Source organism: Vicugna pacos, chromosome 6 (assembly GCF_048564905.1).
Source record: "Vicugna pacos chromosome 6, VicPac4, whole genome shotgun sequence".
Lineage (NCBI taxonomy): Eukaryota > Metazoa > Chordata > Mammalia > Artiodactyla > Camelidae > Vicugna > Vicugna pacos.
The window spans coordinates 35529648-35549732 of NC_132992.1; the positions used below are offsets into that span (position 1 = coordinate 35529648).

The 20085-nt window shown below is 32.6% G+C and overlaps 1 protein-coding gene and 1 long non-coding RNA gene across 6 annotated transcripts in view; one reads left to right on the top strand and one right to left on the bottom strand.

Moving 5' to 3' along the window:
- LOC140696872 (uncharacterized) overlaps positions 1-19595 on the top strand; it is a 44776-nt gene extending 25181 nt beyond the window's left edge. The window contains exons 3-5 of one of the 2 annotated variants that reach the window (XR_012073468.1): positions 15290-15349; positions 15959-16071; positions 18609-19595. This is a non-coding gene — a long non-coding RNA (uncharacterized lncRNA). The remainder of the gene's footprint in view (positions 1-15289; positions 15350-15958; positions 16072-18608) is intronic. The other variant, XR_012073467.1, reaches the window with a different exon arrangement.
- Positions 1-20085, bottom strand: part of NOVA1 (NOVA alternative splicing regulator 1) — a 142246-nt gene that overhangs the window by 98894 nt on the left and 23267 nt on the right. The window contains exons 1-2 of one of the 4 annotated variants that reach the window (XM_072962876.1): positions 2458-2646; positions 1640-1675 (exon numbers count right to left, since the gene is read on the bottom strand). The exons of 2 other annotated variants lie outside the window; for them this stretch is intronic. The gene's annotated coding sequence lies outside the window, so the exon portion shown is untranslated. Of the gene's footprint in view, positions 1-1639; positions 1676-2457; positions 2647-20085 lie in introns of those variants that run through there. One more of the 4 variants, XM_072962877.1, reaches the window with a different exon arrangement.

Sequence of the window (20085 nt, forward strand, 5' to 3'; positions counted from 1 at the left end):
GTAACAGCAAAGAGTGTGAATATCAAAGTAGCAGGACTTGAGCCTGCAGACAATGGGGATCCCAGCAGTCAGAGGCAATGGGCATAATCAAGAAGTAGAAATTCAAAGAGTAGAAAAAGACAAACTAGATAGCATGACACTGCAAAAATATCTCCCCCTCAAAAAAAGTCTTATACATGTGCCACATCAGAGAGCTAGTATTTGTCTCTCTTTCCCCACAGAAAGCATGCGTTCTACTTACTAGTGTTACTGAGACAGATGACCAGAAACAGAAAAACAGGAAACAAAAAAAGGCACTACTTACGTAAGAGAGCCTTTTCCTTTTCCATCTCTCCTTCAAGCATTAGCACCCAGGAGAAGAAACAGGAATATAAATGAAAGAGCAGGTCACTCTTTTACTAGAATGGCCAGATTCAACTTTTTCCACACTACAATCTCCCAGAAGAGCCTAACTGGCACTGAGTAGAAGGAGAAAAGTTTGAGTTTTAATTGGGCTATGACGTTAAAATTCAAACTAGTCAGATTAAACTGACTTTACCAGAGCTTCTGAAGTGTCCAGAAAGTTTTGGCATATTCTTGAGATGAGTAAAGAAAAAAACGAAACAGTAATTTGAACAACCATAAACAAAGGTCACATTGAAGAAAAATAAAGGAACTCCATGTTTGCATTCCCAGTTAATTCTCCATCTCAATTCATATTGTATTATGAAATGGTTAACACCAATGTGATAGTAAGTGATTTTAACATTTCATTTCTCTAAAATATTCTATGAATATCAGGCTGAATACCTGCATTACCATATTTTTAATCTCATTCTTAAGAACAACTCTTAATTACATAACTATGGGTATTTTATAAGGAATTCCTTAGATTTCCCCTTGTATAAAAGTTACAAAATATTTTGAATATTTGCAAATAATATTAGGTCTTATTACAAATACTAACAAATACAAATATTTGTTACTAGCTAAAAGGTAAAATCCCCTAAATAAGACACCAAATTTAGATGCCGGCAGAACAAAAGGCTCCAGAAAAAGAAAAAGCAAAACAATAAAAATTAAAAAATAAGAATACAAAGAAGCTAGAAGGTTTATTGTTTTAAAAAAATACTTTTGATATTAATATTAGAATAACCTAAAACACAATTTAAAAAAATATTCTGCCGATTTTAAGGTTAATAACTTCAGACTTTCCCCAAACTGAATCATGCTCTTTTCAGTTACTTAATATTTAAATTAATATTTAATAGGAATTCTCTGAAAACTTAGGTATATCTTTTTAAATAAGTTACCAGTATTTTACATTACTAAATAATAGATATTATCTTTGTTTAAATGTAACAATTTCAGAGAATACAGGATCCTATTATGTTGATGTTTATAATCTTTACATAATGGTCTCATTCATTTCATAATCACTCATCATCCTACATAATGCCATGTAAATAATAACATTTTATTATTTAGTCCTTCTCAAAGATACAACATAATGGAAAGAAAGTAATGAGTCAAAATAATAAAACTAAGTTCTATATTTATGCCTTTTTTCTAGTCTACAATATTTCACTCTTATAAGAATAAACATTATCAGTTTTACGTAAATTGGAAAATCATACTAACTCAAGTCATTCAAACTTACCTGCTAATTCACTGTTAGTAAATATCATCAGCCAGACTGTCAACACAATATTGAAAGAGAACAAAGCTCAGAGACTGACACTATCAGACTTTAAGACTTACTATAAAGCTACAGTATTTAAAACAGTGTGATATCAGTGAAAGAACAGAAAAATTGATGAATGAAAGAGAGAGCCCAGAAATAAATTCACACAAACATAATTAACTGATCTTTGACAAAGAAGTAGAGAAAATTCAATGGAGAAAGGATAGCCTTTTCAACAAATAGTGCTGGCAACATTGGATATCCACATGCAAAAAAAAAAAAAAAATCTAGACAGAGACAACAAACCTTTTACGAAAATGAGCTCCAAGTAGATCAAAGACAAAGCTATAAAACTCGTAGAATGTAACATACAAGAAAAATCTAGGTGACTCTGGAATTGACAATAACTTTTTAGATATAACACCAAAGTAACAATCCTTGTAAGAAAAAACTGGTCTTCATTAAAATCAAAAACTACTGCTTTGAAAGAAAAACAACTATTAAGAGAATGAAAAAACAAGCTACAGATGGGGAGAAAGTATTTGCACAACAGATATCTGATAAAGGGCCAGTAACGTAAATATACAAAGAACTCTTAAATTCAACAATTAGAAAACAAACAACTCAGTGGAAAAAAATGGGCAAAAGATTTGAACCTTACCAAAAACAAACAAACAAACAAAAACATAAGCATATGAAAAGATGTTGAACATCATATATGTAATAGTTTGCTAGGGCTACCATAACCAAGTACAACAATAACTGGATGGCTTAAGTAACAGAAACTGTCTCACAGTTTTGAAGGCCAGAGTCTGAAATTAAGGTGTTGTCAGGGCTGGTTCCTTCTGGGGGCTGTGAAGGAAGGATCAGATTCCAGGCCTCAGTCCTGGGCTTAAAGATGGCAGTCTTCATGATACCATGCATTCTCCCTATATTAATATCTGAATCCAAATTCTTTCAATAAGGACACCATTCATATTGGATCAGGACACACTATAATAACCTCACTTTAACTTGATTAACTCTGTAAAGACCCTATCTCCATATGAGGTCATAAGGTTACACTGTGATGTACTGAGGGGTTAGAACCTCAACAAATAAATTTGGGGGAGGGGACATAATTCAACCCATAATAGTATGTCATTAGGGAATTTCAAATGAAAACAATGAGATATCACTACACACCTATTAGAACAGCTAAAATCCAAAACACTGACAACACCAAATGCTAATGAGGATATAGAACAACAGAAATTCATTTGCTGCTAGTGGAATGGAAAATGGTACAGCCATTTTGGAAAACAGTTTGGCAGTTTCTTTCAAACTATATATACCCTTACCATAATATTGACCAATCACACTCCTTGGTATTTAACCAAATGAGTTGAAACTTACATCCATACAAAAACCTACACACAAATGTTTATAGCAGCTTTATTCATAACTGCTGAAACTTGGAATCAACAAAGATATTCTTCAACAAGTTAATGAACAAACTGTGGTGTACCCATATTTTGGAAAATTATTCGGTGACAAAAAGAAGTGAAGCATCATGCCAAAAAAAGATATCAAAAACCTTAAATGTGTATTACACAATGAAAAAAACGAATCTGAAAAGGCTACATACTGAAGGATTTCAAGTATATGACATTGTGGAAAAGGCATAACTATAGAGACAGTTAGAAGATTAATGGTGCCAGAGATGGCAGGGGAGGGGAAAAGGGATGAAGTGGATTTTTAAAGCAGTAAAGCTGTTATGTATGATACGGCAATGATAATGACTGATACATGTCATTATATTATACTTTTGTAAAAACACTAAAAGTGAATCCTAATGTAAACTATGGACTTCAGTTAATGATAATGTAATATAGACTCATAAATTATAACAATTAATCCACACTAGTGCAAGATGTTAATAGGAGAAACTGTGTGCAAGGGTGGGGCAGGAGACATAGGGGCAAAAAAGTGTACAGTCAACCCTCAGTGTCCATGGGAAGTTAGTTCCAGGATTCCTGCAGACAGAAAAATTCAAGGATGCCCAAGTCTCCTACATAAAATCACTTAATATTTGCATATAAACTATGTACATCCTCCTGTATACATTACATCATCTCTAGATTACTTACACTACCTAATATAAGTGTCATGCAAATAGTTGCCAGCACACAACAAATTCAAGCTTTGCTTTTTGGAACTTCCTGGGATTTTTTGCAAATATTTTTAACCCTCAGTTGGTTGAATCTCAGGCTGTGGAAGCTGCAGATACAAAGTGTCAACTGTATAAGGCAACTCCCTTGGACTTTCCAATAAATTTTTCTGTAAGACTAAAACTCTTCTAAAAATTGACGTCTATTTTTTTTTTAAAGTAGTTGTTCTACTAATTAGGTCAAGAAATAAAAGGTTTGGGAAAATTATATGGCAATAGAAATAGGCCCCAAAAATCTAAGTACAAATGGTGACATTATTATTTTTTCAGCAATAGTCATGAAAGTAAATTATGAAAAATATAAATTATTATCTGATTTTAAAATACGGTGACTTGAGTGCAATGCAGATAGAGAAACAATTGTTAACAGTGTTACAGTGGCTGATATGTAAATCAGTTTATCAAGGTAAAACTCTTTTGTTCCTCATTTTTCCACTGCCATTCTTCTATAAAGCTATTTTTATAGCTTTACAATAAACAAAACAAAAAAAACATATTTTCAACTTGATGTTTCTATTTCAGGTTTGAAATGGAACACAGTGACAGAGCATAACAAGAATTTCGTATATTCAAAATAAGAAATAAATCTAAACATACAGCTACTCAAACTTGCTTTCATCACATGCAAGTAACATTTCAAGTTTCCAGGATCACAGGGCATATTAAGCTATAATTTATAAAGACAATTCATACTATAAAACTCACCAAAATTATAATCTACATATAATAAAGTTAATAACAGGGAAATAAGGTTTAAATAAGGTTTAAATAGGGCAAAATACTTTGTTAGGTTTAACAACATGCTATTTTAATTTCAGAAATCCAGGTAATGCCGTGGGTGTAACAGTATCAAGAATTTAAGTTATTACTTTTTTTCAGTATTCATGCTATACTTTAGTCATTCTAAAGTTTCCTAGCCTACCTGATGATATTAGAATGGAATTAGGTAATACTGTTTCAGCAACATGAAATGGAAAACTTCTGACTAAAACAATTCAGGAATAAGTTTTCCCTCCCTGCCTACATATTATGCAACTTACTTAAATGCAACAGAAAATTTACAGGAACAAGAAAATTTTAAATTAACTATGAGATGAATTTTCACTAAGAAGGAAATAGTTTTCTACCCTTCAGAGTTAAAAAAAAAAAGTGGTTATTTTTCTAAAGTATACAGATTTATCCGTATTCCTGTGCAATTATTACTCTACCGATTTCTAACATTCCTCAGTAACATTTATGGCTGTAATGCATGTTTTCTAAAAGGAGAAACAGCCATCAATCTAGGAAAATATAAGACACCTTGGTAGCTCTGTAAGCATAATTAGACGTATAAAGTTTGTTTTGGAATCTAACAATGTGGAATTTATTCTTACCCTCATTTTTTATTAAATATCCTACTGGTTACTATAACTCTGGGAAGGATACTGAATGCCCATTTTTAAAAATATTGGGTAACTGTACATTTTAATATCATTTGTATATGGATATAGTCAGGTTTATGTTTGAGATTCTATTATCAACTGTTGTTGACACTTCCAAATTTAAATAATCTTGAATGATACTCAAGAAAGATCATATACCAAACCTATACTTTATAATGACACTAAAAATAAATATATGCTTTGTCATGACTCTAAGACCATCTCTCCACTTTAAGGTTGACAAAAATGTACATGAATTTCTCAGAACTCATTATGTTGTCTATAATGTAAACTGTCATACTTAATAATACATGAGCTTCAGTAATAATTTCCTCAAATGAAAAAGAATGAGTATTACAGACTCTTCTATCACAAAGTAATAGAAATGTAATATTGAAACCACTCATTGCAATAATACAGTAAAATGAAAACTTTATTAAATAAGGAAATATAAATTTGCTGTCTATTCCATGTAAAGACACAGGGCAGAGACTGTCAAACATGGTGTTGTGTAACTTCCTGAGACTTTTTGGAGATAAAAATCAAGTAACAGCAGCCTTTCCTCAGTTCATAGAAAAATTAGATGAAGGGATAAAACTGCCTAATTTTGAGATTTTATTTAATTTTTAATATTTGGTAATTCCTACTAGTTGCCTATACTAGAATATTCTATTATTATAACATGGTAGTTAAGAGGACAGACCTTGAGGGCAGACTGTGAGCAAATCCTATTTTGGCCTCTAATTTTATAGAAAAAATATATATTTACATGTATATGTATATCTATACATACCCATACATGTACATAAGTGTATATATAATGTGTACATATATGCATATACACATTTACATACATGTATATACTTACATACACATATATATACTACACATAACATACATACTTTGGGCAAATAAATCACTTAATCTCTTGGGCTGCCTTTTCCTGGCAGAATTATTGTGTGAAACTGATTCAGTTAATATAGAGAAAGCTTGTAGTTATAACTGTTCCTGGCTCATATTAAGTTCTATATATTATTATATGCTATTAGCTATAATTATTATCACTGCTGCTGCTGCTACTAATGTTAAGTTTAATATACCAATATTCCCAGTGTCCTAAAGAATATGATTTCCACATGCTCTATCACTTGAATAAGTTGAATAAATTTGATGACTACTACCACTAAAAAGAAAAAAAGAAGCATGGAATTTTGAAATGTACTTGGAGTTTTTAGAGGGAGTAGAGAAAGATCTGAGAGCAGGTCTTTGAACTTTCTTGAATTTAAAAATCTATTTGCATGTCATATGAGATTTGTGAGTAGAGATAATAGAAATGCTTCCTATCCTAAACCTTCTTTATTCTTTAACAGCAGCAGCTGACACAGGAGAATAATTTCCTGCTTCACTGTGCTGACAGTACATCACCTAGATTCAGAAATTATACTCTCAGTAGGAAGGCAATAGGTTTCTGTCTAAATTGAAGAAATAGAAGGATAGAAAAATTACACTAAATAGAAATGATTTATTATTATTATAAAAGAAAAAATGGTACTGAAGAAAAATTGTATTGAAGAGGACTTCTTTTTAAGTGGTGACACTCAAAGTAGAATTCAGTTTATTTTAACTTTCAAGTGTCTGGCCATATTTTTTAAAGAAATAAAAGTTTTGTTTATTATAATCTTACAAACAAATATTATTTACAGTCTTGAAAATGCTATATTTCTATTCTTCCTAAAATTTTTAAACAAAGCAAAAATTTTAACAAGATCAACTAAAATGTATTAATCCTCTGATTTTATTTAATTATGCTTAGTGTGTAGAACACTACACTGTGTCCCAGTTTCAGTAAATGTTTAAAATTTTTATGTACAAGAATGGTATTAAGTGGTAATTTAGTTTATATTAATGTTTTGTGTTACCAAAAACATTATTCTTCACATACTTTCTATGTGTGGCTTGTGTGTGTGTATGTAGCACATTTTTAAGTTACTAGGTTTTCTTCTAAATTAGATATATGAAAATCTAGCATTGTGTCCTATTTAAAGTGACTTTTAAGCTGTATATTAGTTTAAGTAACTCTAGTGGTTATGAAGAAGTATTGTAGACTTCTGGTCTATGATGATATAGTACCAACCTCAGGTTCTAGAAGTTAAGTTTGCAGATTCAAATCTTTCTGCCATTCACTAGTCATGTGGTATTAGGCAACTTCCTTATCATTTTGTTCCCTCATCTGTAAAATGAGGACAATAGTAGTACCTTTCTAGTGGGATTTGTTTGAAGATTAAAAGAAAATCTACATTAAAACACTTAGAACAAGCAAGTCTAGCACATAGTAAAGCACTAGATAAATGCTAGTTGTTATTAGTATTATTACTATTATTATGGTTAAGAAAGGCAGATTAAGGATGCTTAATCTTAAAATGACCAAAAAAGTACAAAACTGAAGGACAAAGAGACAATAAGCCAGATTTCTGGAAAACAAAAACTCAAGTAGAATACTAGTGACTGATTCAGCACAGCAGGGGATGCTGAAAACTGAGTCACAGAAAAGGAGGATAATATAAAAATCAAGATAATTTGCCTAATGGAACCCCAAGAAGGCTGAGGTAATGTTAGCACTGAATACTGCAAGATTCTCTAAGTCTATAAAGAGAACATTTCCACACACAAGTTAACTACCTTATTCCATATGTCCTCACTGGCCTCTATAAGATCAGAGTGTTGGATATCTTGAATCAGAGGCATTCTTGACTTGGAAATACCAAGCACAACGTAGCCAGGAGTCAATGGATCTAACTGGTTCCTAATTGTTGGCAGGCAGATGTAAATCATCCAAGAAAGAATACTTGAAAATTCACTGGAGAACTTAAGACCCCAGAAAAATAGACATATAGATACCACAATCTGCAATCTCCCAAGAGAAATTTTGCCTCTTTGCTTGATCACCCTAAGAAGCCATCTAGGAAACAATTCTTGCCTCCAGACACACAGCTTCCCACCAAATCTGTAGCACCTCATTAAGTCAAGGCTTTCAAAAAAGCCTCCAACATGAAAGACTAAAACAAAATAAACAGAAAAAAGTATTCAGAGCAAATACAATACAAAAAGCAGAAGAAACCTTAAAAAAAAACTTTATTACCATTCTCAAAGACGTAAGAAAGGATAATCACAGCCACAGAATAAGAAGGTACTATGTAAAAAATTGAATAATCAGAGAAACAGTAAGAACTTTAAGAAAATAAACAACTGATGAAATAAAACATTCAATGAAAGAGAACGCCTACAAAATCCCTGGGTAAGCAGAATGTAAGATAAACTTTAAAAAGGAGAGAAAAGACAAGAAAATTAGAGTACAAATCCAGATGAGCATACGCCCTCTGACCAGAGACAGAGAACAGAAAAATGAAAGAGAAAGGACCAATGCTTTCGTAATTCCGAGAAAAAATTCTTTTATAGCCTACAATCATATATATAAGATAATAGTCAATCAAACGTGAGGATAGAATGAAGATATTTTCAAGAAAATAAACTTTTATGACTCCTTTATCAGGAAGCAGGTGGAAAAATACTTCTGTAAAATAAAGGAGGAAAAGGGCAGGGTGAGGAGAGCATGGAGTTCAGGAAATAAAGGATCTAGCACAGAAGAACAGCTGGGGAAGCCCCAAGATGTCCACCCCACACCAGGTGTAGAAAACAACCAATCTAGGTTGTAAAACTGATCATTATGGAACTGTCTCCACATACATAAAAAGCACATCTGATACAGTGTTTGAAACCATGTCTGAGCATTCAAAAAATATCAATAGGCATATAACAGATCTGTTGAAACATTAAGGGAAAAAAAGTAGATACACAAAAAATAACCAAATAAAAATACTAACTCCTCCAAAATGAAAAAGCTGTAGAAGAAAGTAAATAATCATAATATATTGATCTGTTCAAAAGGGAACAATATTTAGTGCTGACTTAATGCAACACACTTATTGGATAAGTATGCAGAGAAAATGGAGAGATTATTATGTAAGTATGTTGAGAGAAGGAGGTGATCCAAATGTAAGAATAGTAAATCTCCAAATAATAACAGGGAGTAAATTGATAAGAGAAAAAAAACTGATCAATCAATAAAGAACAGTTTAAAAGTGCTATTTAAAAATATGGAAATGCCAGAAGAAACAGCTCCAAGAATGCAAAGTGATTGCCTCTAGGGAATAGGGGCTGTAGAATATGGTGAGCGTGAAATGAGATAGCTTTATTTGGTTTCAAGTTTTTAAACACTATTTTATTTTTTAATTCTGCACATATATTTAAGTTTTTTTTAAAAGACACAAATGAACTTATTTACAAAACAGACATAGACTCACAGACATAGAAAACGAACTTATGGTTGCCAAAGGGGAAGGAGTGGAAAGGGATAATTTGGGAATTTGGGACTTGCAGATACTAACTACTGTATATAAAACAGGTAACAAGGTCCTACTGTATAGCACAAGGAACCATATTCAACACCTTGTAATGGCCTATAATGAAAAAGAATATGAAAAGGAATATATATATATGTATAAATGAATCACTATGCTGTACACCAGAAATTAACAAAACATTATAAATCAACTATACTTCAATTAAAAAAATTTTTTGAAGAAAATTAGATACATTTCCTACTTATAACATAGAATACACTGATACATAAAATAATCGATTAATGTCAATTTCTAAATTTTGATATAGTAATATCTTAATTATCCAGTACCAGCATGGTTTCACATAACAAAATGTGGAAATGAATTAAAGTTTATACCTTCAGATGACAAGACTTTCCTTTTCTCAGTGTTAAAAGACTTTTTAAAATTTACCACACATGTTCTTGAGTGGTTAAGTATCATTTCTTACGTTCTTGAAGATTACATATTATTATAGTGGATATCAATTATCATACTCACATCAGGACCTCTGGGGTATACAAGATATTCACTGTCTTACATTAAATGGTCCTAGGTCTGTCTTTCTTTATAATTTTAAAAGAAGAGTAAAAACCAGAATGACCTGGTTTACTAAGGATTCTAGTTAATAAAATGGATTCAAACTTTAAAAAAATACTTAGAATTCAATAATCAAATTAACATAAAAAATAGCATGCATATTGCGCTTACTATATGCCATTTTCCTAAGTACTTCTCACATAAATTTCAACTCTGTAGGGTAGGAACTATTATTTCCCCCATTTTACAGATGAGGAAACAAAGGTACAGAAAGGCAAAGCAACTTGATGGGTTGGGAAGTGAACGAGTTGAGATTCTGAACACAGGCAATTTGACTCCAGGGCCTGTAATCTTTCTTGCTACATGCTACTTAGCACTATAAATCTACTGAACACAACATATTGTTTGTCTTTGATCTGGAAAACACTTTAGAATCATTCAGGGTCTAAAGTACATACCTATAAACTATTATTATTAATGTATAAGAAATATATAAAAGTATGTTCAAAATTACCAAAAGACTAGACACCAAAAGATATTCACCTTACAGACTCAAAATAAAAATTTTTCCCATAAAAAATTATAAATTGTCAAAACAACATTTAAGTCTCATGTAAACTAAATATTTTCATGCATGATTTGTCATAGCTCTATTTTTCCCCTAAAAATAGTACCACTGATATATCTAGTAGTTTATAAAATCAATTAAATATGAGCAATATGACACAGAGGAACACAGTAAACATTATCTCCTAAAAGAATCACAGTATGAAAAGTTTATTAAACTTATCTATCCTATAATATTATATTGCATCAATTTTAAGACACATATTCTTCCATATTTTTTTCTTTCTTGGACAATAAAGTAATGCTGTATTGTACAAACGTGGGTACTTCAGATTTAATGAAATATGGTAACTAACAATTACATAGCACTTACAATGTATCTGGCACTATTCTATTTGCTTTATACATGTTTACTAATTTAACCCTAACAATTCTGTAAGATAGATACTACAGGTAAAATAGTACTCAGGTGTGCTATTTTATACATGAGGAAACTGCAACAGTTTAAGTAAACTGCTGGAGCTAATGGGTGAAAGAGTAAGGATTCTAACTTCAGCACGAAGCCTCGTTCCAGAGACCAAGCTCTTAAACATTACACATCACAGACACATCACTATTTGTCCCTTTCTTTGAGACCTGATAACTCTCAGTGCTTTTTTTCTTCTTTGAAACTGTAATTGTGTTTAGTTAGAGCACTTTATGTACACAGAACCCACTGTTTCTTTGGCTGTATAAGAATAAAGTGTAAAATTAAAAGCAGAGCTACTTGGTTGCCAGTGAATAAGGAGCATAAATGGGACAATTAGTCAGCATTCAGTCTTCAATTCCCTGCTCAGCTGCTTCTCACCCTGCTCCTGTAATCCCATGGGATATAAACCCTCAAAATACTTTTAGCTCAGATAAAAGATGTTTTTAAGAAGTGAACTGGCATACACGTGATGTGGAAAAATTCTTCCCTAAAAACAAAGTTTTCCATTACACAGACAATTTCAAATTCATGCCTGAAGAAATTATATACAATGCAACTTTAATCAGTAAAGAGTACTGAAGGAAGAAATGTTAAACAACCACCTTAACTAATAATTTCTTATGTGAATCCAAGTCACTCTTTGGTAAATAAGGGGAATCTCAAACATTGCTAAATATGGTAAGAATCAAGAACCCATTGCTTATATTATTTCATAACAGATTTTATTACATGCTGCTTTACACTGAAACAATATAATTTATTGAGGGTTTAGCCTGTATTTTGATAAAGTTCTTACATACACCATCACTCATTATAGCTCCTTGAGATAGGAACCACTATATCCACGTCTATACTGGGAAATAGTAAAGAGAGAGATCCTATTACAATATAACATATAAACACTATGATAAAAGATTATTTAAGTTATAAAAATATGTCCAACAGGTATGTCTGGTTTAATGTTTCTACAAATAAGAACACTAAACCTGTATGTCCATTATACCTCAATAAAAATACATTAAGGTGCAGATTGTATTTACCTAACATGACTCAAGACCTTTTGGAAAAAGTTATAGAAAGTCATAATATGACATAACATATTTAAAAATCCTCAACAAATGAAATTTACTCAAAGGTACATGCATGACACATGAGATACGTAAACTGATTTAAGGCAGGGGTTGTTTTCATTATAGCATTAAAAAAAAACTTAAAACTTTAAGTAGTGTACCTGAATTTTAAATACATTTATGGAACATTTTCTAAAATGTATCACACATATTCCTAACTTCTTAAAATGTAATGAATACAATTTTAACATTTCTTGATATACCAGTGTCATTATGGTGAGCATCAGTAATTACACTGCGTGGCAAAGTAGCTGAAGGCGTAGGTAGCACAAGACTTAAGAGGTACTGAAGTCAGTAGGAGTCCTGTAACTTTGTTAAAGAAGCCCATGCCAAGAAAATTCACTTTTGTCATCGGTCTTTCTCTTTCTCAAAAAAACCATAGTAGTTGTTGGACATTGCTTTCCATCTATGTTCACTGTACTCAGACTTGCACTTTTCTAAGAACAAAATATTACCCTTCTGTATATCTAGGTAGCTATTTACTTCTTCTCTATCCCCAAAACAAACGATGCAGAACTCTCCTATGATTTTTTTTTCAGTATTTTGCAGTGCTGCCCTTGAAGTCTTTTAAGCACCCTTTCTACTGTCCAAGATTACAGAAACATCCTACTTCTCTCTCTCCATTGACTTCTTTCTGTTTCATTGTATCTGCTGCTGTTCTAGCAGAATAGTGTTTCTACGCTTGCTTTTGAAGTCCATCACTCTCTTCCCTTTGCTTTTTTCCACCTTTTTTCTTTCTTGTCTACCTTTATTATCTTCTTGTCTAGTCCTTTATTATTTCTTGGCTTCCATGTATAAAGGATCAAAAGTTCAGTGTGACATGAAGCCAAAAAATGGCAAGAGATTTGATACTCAAGAAAGAGAAAAGGTAGCTTATACATTTTTGAAATCTAGCATTGAGCACAGTTCCACAGTAAGGACCAAATGATATTGGGTGTAACTGAACTAACTACACAATATGAGCAAATCATCAACAAACAAGATTAACTAATTTAAAACCAGGACCACCACATTTTCTCTTTTTCTGGTTTTCTTTTTAATCTTCTTTAATCCTTGATTAGTGAAAAAATGTGATGAAGAAAAAAGGAGCTCGTGAGTACAAACTGAAGGTAGCATTTTCAAATTAAGAAACACTACAAAATGGGCATTCATATAGAACACAATAACTTAGGAAAATGATCTATGATAGTTCTAAGGGTATTTAAATAAGAAAACATGAAACAGTTGAAAAATAGGTAGAAACATGATGCATGGTGAAAAAAGAAAACAAAAATAAAATTCGGATAATAAAACTATATGAATTACATGAAAGATGAAATATTCTTTCAGAGTCACTATAAAATAAAAGACTAAAAGTGCCATAAGAAATGTATAACAAAACAGTTTAACAAAATCTTTAAAATGTAATGATTAAAGAATTTAAGCAGCACTAAAATTAAGGTTAGAGACATGGTACATATTTACAAATTCTAAGAAATATCATATCTATTTTGAAGGCTATTAATGGAACTAGTCTATATTATCATAAGTTTCAAATTTCAGGTCATCAAAATAAGAGTTACCATTAAAAACCAGCTATATGCAGAGTGCTAGATACATGTGTTTTCTAGTCTGACCCAATGGTTACGACTAAGTACGGAGGGAAAGTGATTTAAACTTTTTGTGTGCTCTGGTTTTCTACTTATAAGAATTGACCCTACTTTATAACATTACTGGGCAGACTAATTAAATAATATATACACAGTGTGGTGAATGTGGCCTTGTAAATAGTAAATGCTCAATAAATGTTAGTTATTATTGCTACTACTAACTATTATAATTTTGCTACAGTGAATCCCTTATCATCTGTTATCTCACCATTTAGCTAACAAGGAAATTAATCTCATAATATGACCAAGACTAAGGGAGCAAAAATTGTAACACTGAAAATAGGATAACAGATACTGAGAAACAGGATCCACCACAGTCTTCTTTCTCACTTGGTATTTCTTACTGACACTACCAATTTCTGCCATCGATAAAAATTATGAGAAAATAGAAGTCATCACAGCAAAGGAAATAAAACTGTTAGAGCAAAATAAAAAGAATAAATCCACATATATACTTTTTAAAATTCTTTGCTAAGAGACCAATCCTGAGACAAACATTCTGTTTTTCTTTTCACTCTACAAGAACGTAGGGATATATCTTCAACAGCACTGAGAAGTACCTCTCATGTAGGATGAGCTCAATAAATATCCAGAAAATGAAAAAAAAAGAATCCATTTAATTACATATAAAAAAACATTTGCTTTTGATTCAACTCATTTTTCCCAATAAATATCACAAAAAGATGCCAAGTTACAACCCCAAAACCAATACATTATGATCCATACACTTTTGGTTAAAATTTTAAAATACTATTAAGACATAAAATATAGTATAATCAATTTAATAATTTGTGAAGAATGCTTTCAGAAAACTTTGTAGTTTCTCTTATTTGCATTATCCTATGACATTTACATGTCTTACTTGATTTAAATAGTTTGGTTGTGGTTAGAGTAACCCAATCTGGAGAATTGCTAATAAGATCACTTCTGTTTTGTTTGGCTATTCTACACCTGTTTCATTTCCACTCTTCTGCTTCATTAATTTTTCATTTTCTCGACTCTATTAAATCTAAAGCAGTTATTTCAAAATACAAAACATCTGATAACATTTTGAGGGATTTTTTTTTTCCTGCTCAAGATGAATGAGTTATGCCTTTTTTTCATTTAATAGTTTGCTACTTGGTAATCAATAAAGCTGTCTGCATTACTGTATCATTATGGAGAAAAGCCTAACAATTATGTTTATTTCTGTTGTATTTGAGATACCAGAAGAGTTTCTTGATATTCACCTTGTGATACATCTCAACCCAACAAAAAAACTGGTAAGACTGCTAAAGGAGAAAGTCAAGGTAAAAGTGCAGTAAAGAAGGAACTGCTGGGACCTTGAAAAAAATAGATAATATCAAGATAACAGGATTTAGGAAAAATAGAAATGATGCAATTTTATTTTTAGGAACTCCTAGTGCACTTATTACCTGCTTTTGACACATTGCTAATTACTGTTTATAATATAGTAACTGTTACTATATCTTCTTTCTCAAAACTCCTTGCAAGCAGTAATTCAGTATTCCATTTCTTTATATCCACCACCATTAATCAACAAAATAAATGTTATTTGGAACAAGTATTTGCAGACAGAAGACTAAACCCCTTGGAGGCAGTGCTATACAATGTAGAGGATGGACTTGTATACAGTTCAATCTTCACTTATGAGCTGTATGATTTTGGTCAGGTTACCTCATTTCTGAAATGGTTATATGTATAATTTCCAGGGCAGCTGGGAGAAATAAGCAAGATAATTAAAAAAAAAATCTAGCATATCTTTGTTTGACACTATAGTAAGCTAGGCAAACAGACCAGTACTTCTGCTTGAAGCATCTAAATACATTGGAAAAAAAATAGTTAACACATTCTTCAACGGCATTTTTTAGCTGGCAAGAAAGTAATAAATACTGAAGTGAAGACCTAAATGAGTGCAGGAACCCAGAGGAATAAGTAGAGCATTTAAGAGAGCATTTACCTTGAAGACATTTGATGAACCGAGGTAATCTGAGCTTCTATCATTTTATCTTCCCAACTATAAGGATTAAATTAAAAAGTACAGTGTGTTTAAGGTGGGCAGCCTAATAAGAGAGTCCTTGATAATCCTGACACCAGCAAGTCATGCCATCATTTTAAGAGTAAAACAAAAATATCCTCTCACTCTGACAATTCCTCCAACATACACACTTGGAAAGCAAAGGGGTGTGTGAGTGGGGGAATCTCTGGGAATTCATTCTACCTTTAAGCAGGTTTTCAGCCCAAATCCACACCAGTAGTTCAAATAACCTCAAGCCAAGAATTTGGTTTCAAGTTGTTCCAAACAGAAGTTGTGAATGAAAAATATTGCCAGCCATATCAGTAAACAAAGGATGCTGCAGCCATCAAGTCATCAGCCACTGCAGCCACCCCTGACTGTGAGTGGAGAGAACTCAGGATGCAGACAAGCAGGCAGCCCGGCCTTTGCTGCCACCTCCAACAGTGCCCCTTGAGGGAACTCAGGATGTGAAAGAACAGGATACTGGCCCTAGATAGCTAGATGCATATCTGGGCTTTCATTGAGGTCAGAATTTTGCACCTTCCCATACACAGAAAAATGCTAAGTTCCTTAACTTGAGATATCTGGTTTTCTTTAATTAACAGTAATCTTTTAATGTCCTGACTACCTGGTCTTTGTGGCAAAACTCCTATATATCTCGCTCCTCCCCTGCCTCTGGGGAGCAGTCTCTTAGAGTTGAGGGGCGCCTCCCTGGCTTGAGTCCTCAGAAAGTCCACCAAATAAAACATAACTCTCAACTTTAAGGTTGTGCATATTTTTTTCAGTTGACAGAGTGACCACAGGCACCCAATAAAAGTAAATGGAAAGCCACTCTGAAGAAAACCACCTTTATCCCAGGTTTCAAAAAATTCCCTTAGAATTGCTAAGAAAAATTAACAACAACAAATTTACAAAACACACAAGGAAGTGCTGTATGAGTGAGAACCTAAAGAAACAAGAAGCAGTAGAATTACCAGACAGGGTTTAAAAAAGGGTGCTTAATATATTGTAAGATAAAAAAGTCTTGAAATCATAAGAGCAAAGAGATCTGCAAAAGGATCAAGCAGTGGGTGCTAGAAATGAAAACTAATGAAAATAAGAGAATCTAGCAACGTATCTTACATACAAAATACCATCATACATTCTAATTCATTTCTTCCCTGTTTCCCTCCCCAAAACACAAACACTCTGATGAAATGGGGAGCAGCAAATCTGACATATTTAAAAAGCCTGATTATATTCTGCATTTGTGTGCAGTTTATTAAATCATATTTCTTGAAAACAAACCAGACGATTAAGGTATTAACAAAGACAGAGAAGTAGATAAGAATGACATACTTGAATGTTAAAGAATGTTTCCAATGTAATTTTAAAAAATAACACGTTTCTTGCAATCTTATTTGCTTTCTTGAATTTATCTAGAATGTTCTGTTTATCGTGAAAATACCTGGATAACCTTCAGATCTAGACATACAAATTATCAAAAACTTCAAAGTAGCAAAATTAAAGAAGTAAAACTTGCCCATTGTTGACAAATAATTACCACAGCTAACTTCAACTACTGTATATTTGAGAGCACGGTCCAAAGCAATTTTCTAATTGAAAAGAATTAGTCCCAGATTGTTCAAATCTTCACTTCTTCCACAGTATACAATTTCCTCATGTAGATCTTTCCTTTTAGAATCATAAATGAAATAAGCCCAAATAATTTGAAGTTCTGATTCAATACATACTTAAACAAGACTCAAGTGTTTTGCTACTTAAGGATGGACTCTATCTATACCTTCTATTGCTGGTTCTTTACCTTAAAGAATCTACAGAAGTAAATGTCAGAAGATATAAGAAGAGGAAACAATTTTCTCTCTCATTCAAATAAAGATACAAATTATTAAATAATTTCTAAAAACTGAACTAACTTAAGTAATCCATCCTCAATCCCTGCAGATAACAAGCACTGTAATCCTGTCACCAGAAAAACTATAGTTGTCAAGATAAACTCATCGAAACAGATTAAGTAAAAAACCAAAAGGGGCTATCAATTACCTATATAATGCATATGTGTGTATATGTGTCTGTGCATATATGTATATATTTAAAACCAACAGACAAAAGTTTCAGAGGTATTTTGCTCCTAAAACAATGCATAATGGTAAACTACTCCGGTGTATCTACCACCTCCTGAATTACCTCTCTCAATTGTTTAGGAAGCATTGTTATTAAACTGTAATAAGCTAAAACAGAATCTTCCATAAGTTTTATAATAATGGAGACACCTCAACTTTTTTAAAGTATTCCAAATCAGCCTTTATTCTATTAAGTTCTATGTACTATCATTTATATTATTCCTTGTTTAATTTTCCCATATTCTGTGAAGTGCTTTTTTTCATAGATTATAAATATACCTAACAAAAGTGTTTTTCCTGGCTTATTCTACTGTATACATATATGCAGAACTGGATGGGTTACAAAGTTTGTTCTCTCTCTTCCTCTCTATCTACCCACAGACTTGACTTCGAGACTCTCTTTTGGAAGTACTCCTCTACTATGGTGCTGCAAGACAAAAGAATGATCTCTACATACTGAGGGTGCTGGACAAGGACACTGCCTTTTCACTCCTGGCTTACCTGAATTCTTAGATATCATCTATGTCCAAATGACTAGAACATACAGGGCCTGAAGGAGAGTTCACAGCAGATTAACAATGCAATAGGAGACCCCAGGAGAGCCCTACACAGATTCAAAACATGCACCTCATGAGAAAGTCATGATTTAGATACCTGTCACATAGAAGAAGGTGTTAGTGGCCAGTCATTATAAACCACAGAGGCATCAAAAACTCAATAAAATACAACAATCATAAGCCTGGTTAAGTAAAAGTAAAGTTTTACCCTTTTCATCTAGACCCTAAACCTAAAAGAGCCAGAACCAGAAATGTGGGAGGGAAGTGGTATCTAAGAATCAATCTATGCCCCTACTGAAATCTACAAAAAGACAGAGAATGAGAAAGAACAGACCCTACAAACTTCAAGTTCTCAGGGCCCAAAGCCTGACTAAGTGCTACGGCAGAGGAAGAACTTTAGATCAGGTATCAGGTTCAAATTTCATATTACAGTAGCCTGGAGGGTATTTTTAATGACCAAAGATGAATGGGATGTTATGAAACATGCCAAGATAAGGTTCTCTACTACCCCAGTAGAGCCTCTACACAGCACAGTTGCAGATTAAACAGCCTATCATGGACAAACAGTAAGAAAAACAGTAAGAGTACAGAGGAAGATTAATTCAAGGTATAATTCATGGGTACAACAGCCAAGAACAGGCAACAACTGGAGAGAGAAGAAAAGGAGACTAAAGAAGAAAACAGACTCAGCAATAAGTAATTTTTCTACTTTAGATAACCTGAAAGTCATTGGTAACAATAACTGAAAGAGAAACAAGAAGAAAGACAGATTTATAAATTATGAAAATAAATATGGTTTTTGACATTCTGAGTTCTTCATCCACTCACTCATTCATGCATGCAATGGATATATATTGTGAACTTACTGTGTAAAAGGCCCTATTAGGGACACACTGTAAATAAGTGTGATGTGGTCTTTATTCTCACAGGGCCCGTGGTCTACTGTGCTAGACAAAATCTGCAAATGGAAAAAGCATGACAAGTACAGAATGCTTCACAAGCACAAAAAATGGGTACCTTAACTAGATTTAGATGGTCAGGAAAAACTTCCTAATGGTGAAATATGTAAGTTGAAACCTTAATGATATATAGGAACAGTAGGGGTGTGTGTGTGTGTGTGTGTGTGTGTGTGTGTGTGTGTGTGTGTGTGTGTGTGTGTGTGTGTGTGTGTGTATCTGTGCAGTCAATGCAGAAAGACAAGCAAATATCTCTGGAAAGAGGAGTAACAGCCCAAATTATGTGAAACATAGAAAGGAATTTGTACTTTTAAGAAAAGGTAATTTATAGAAAGATTTTAAATA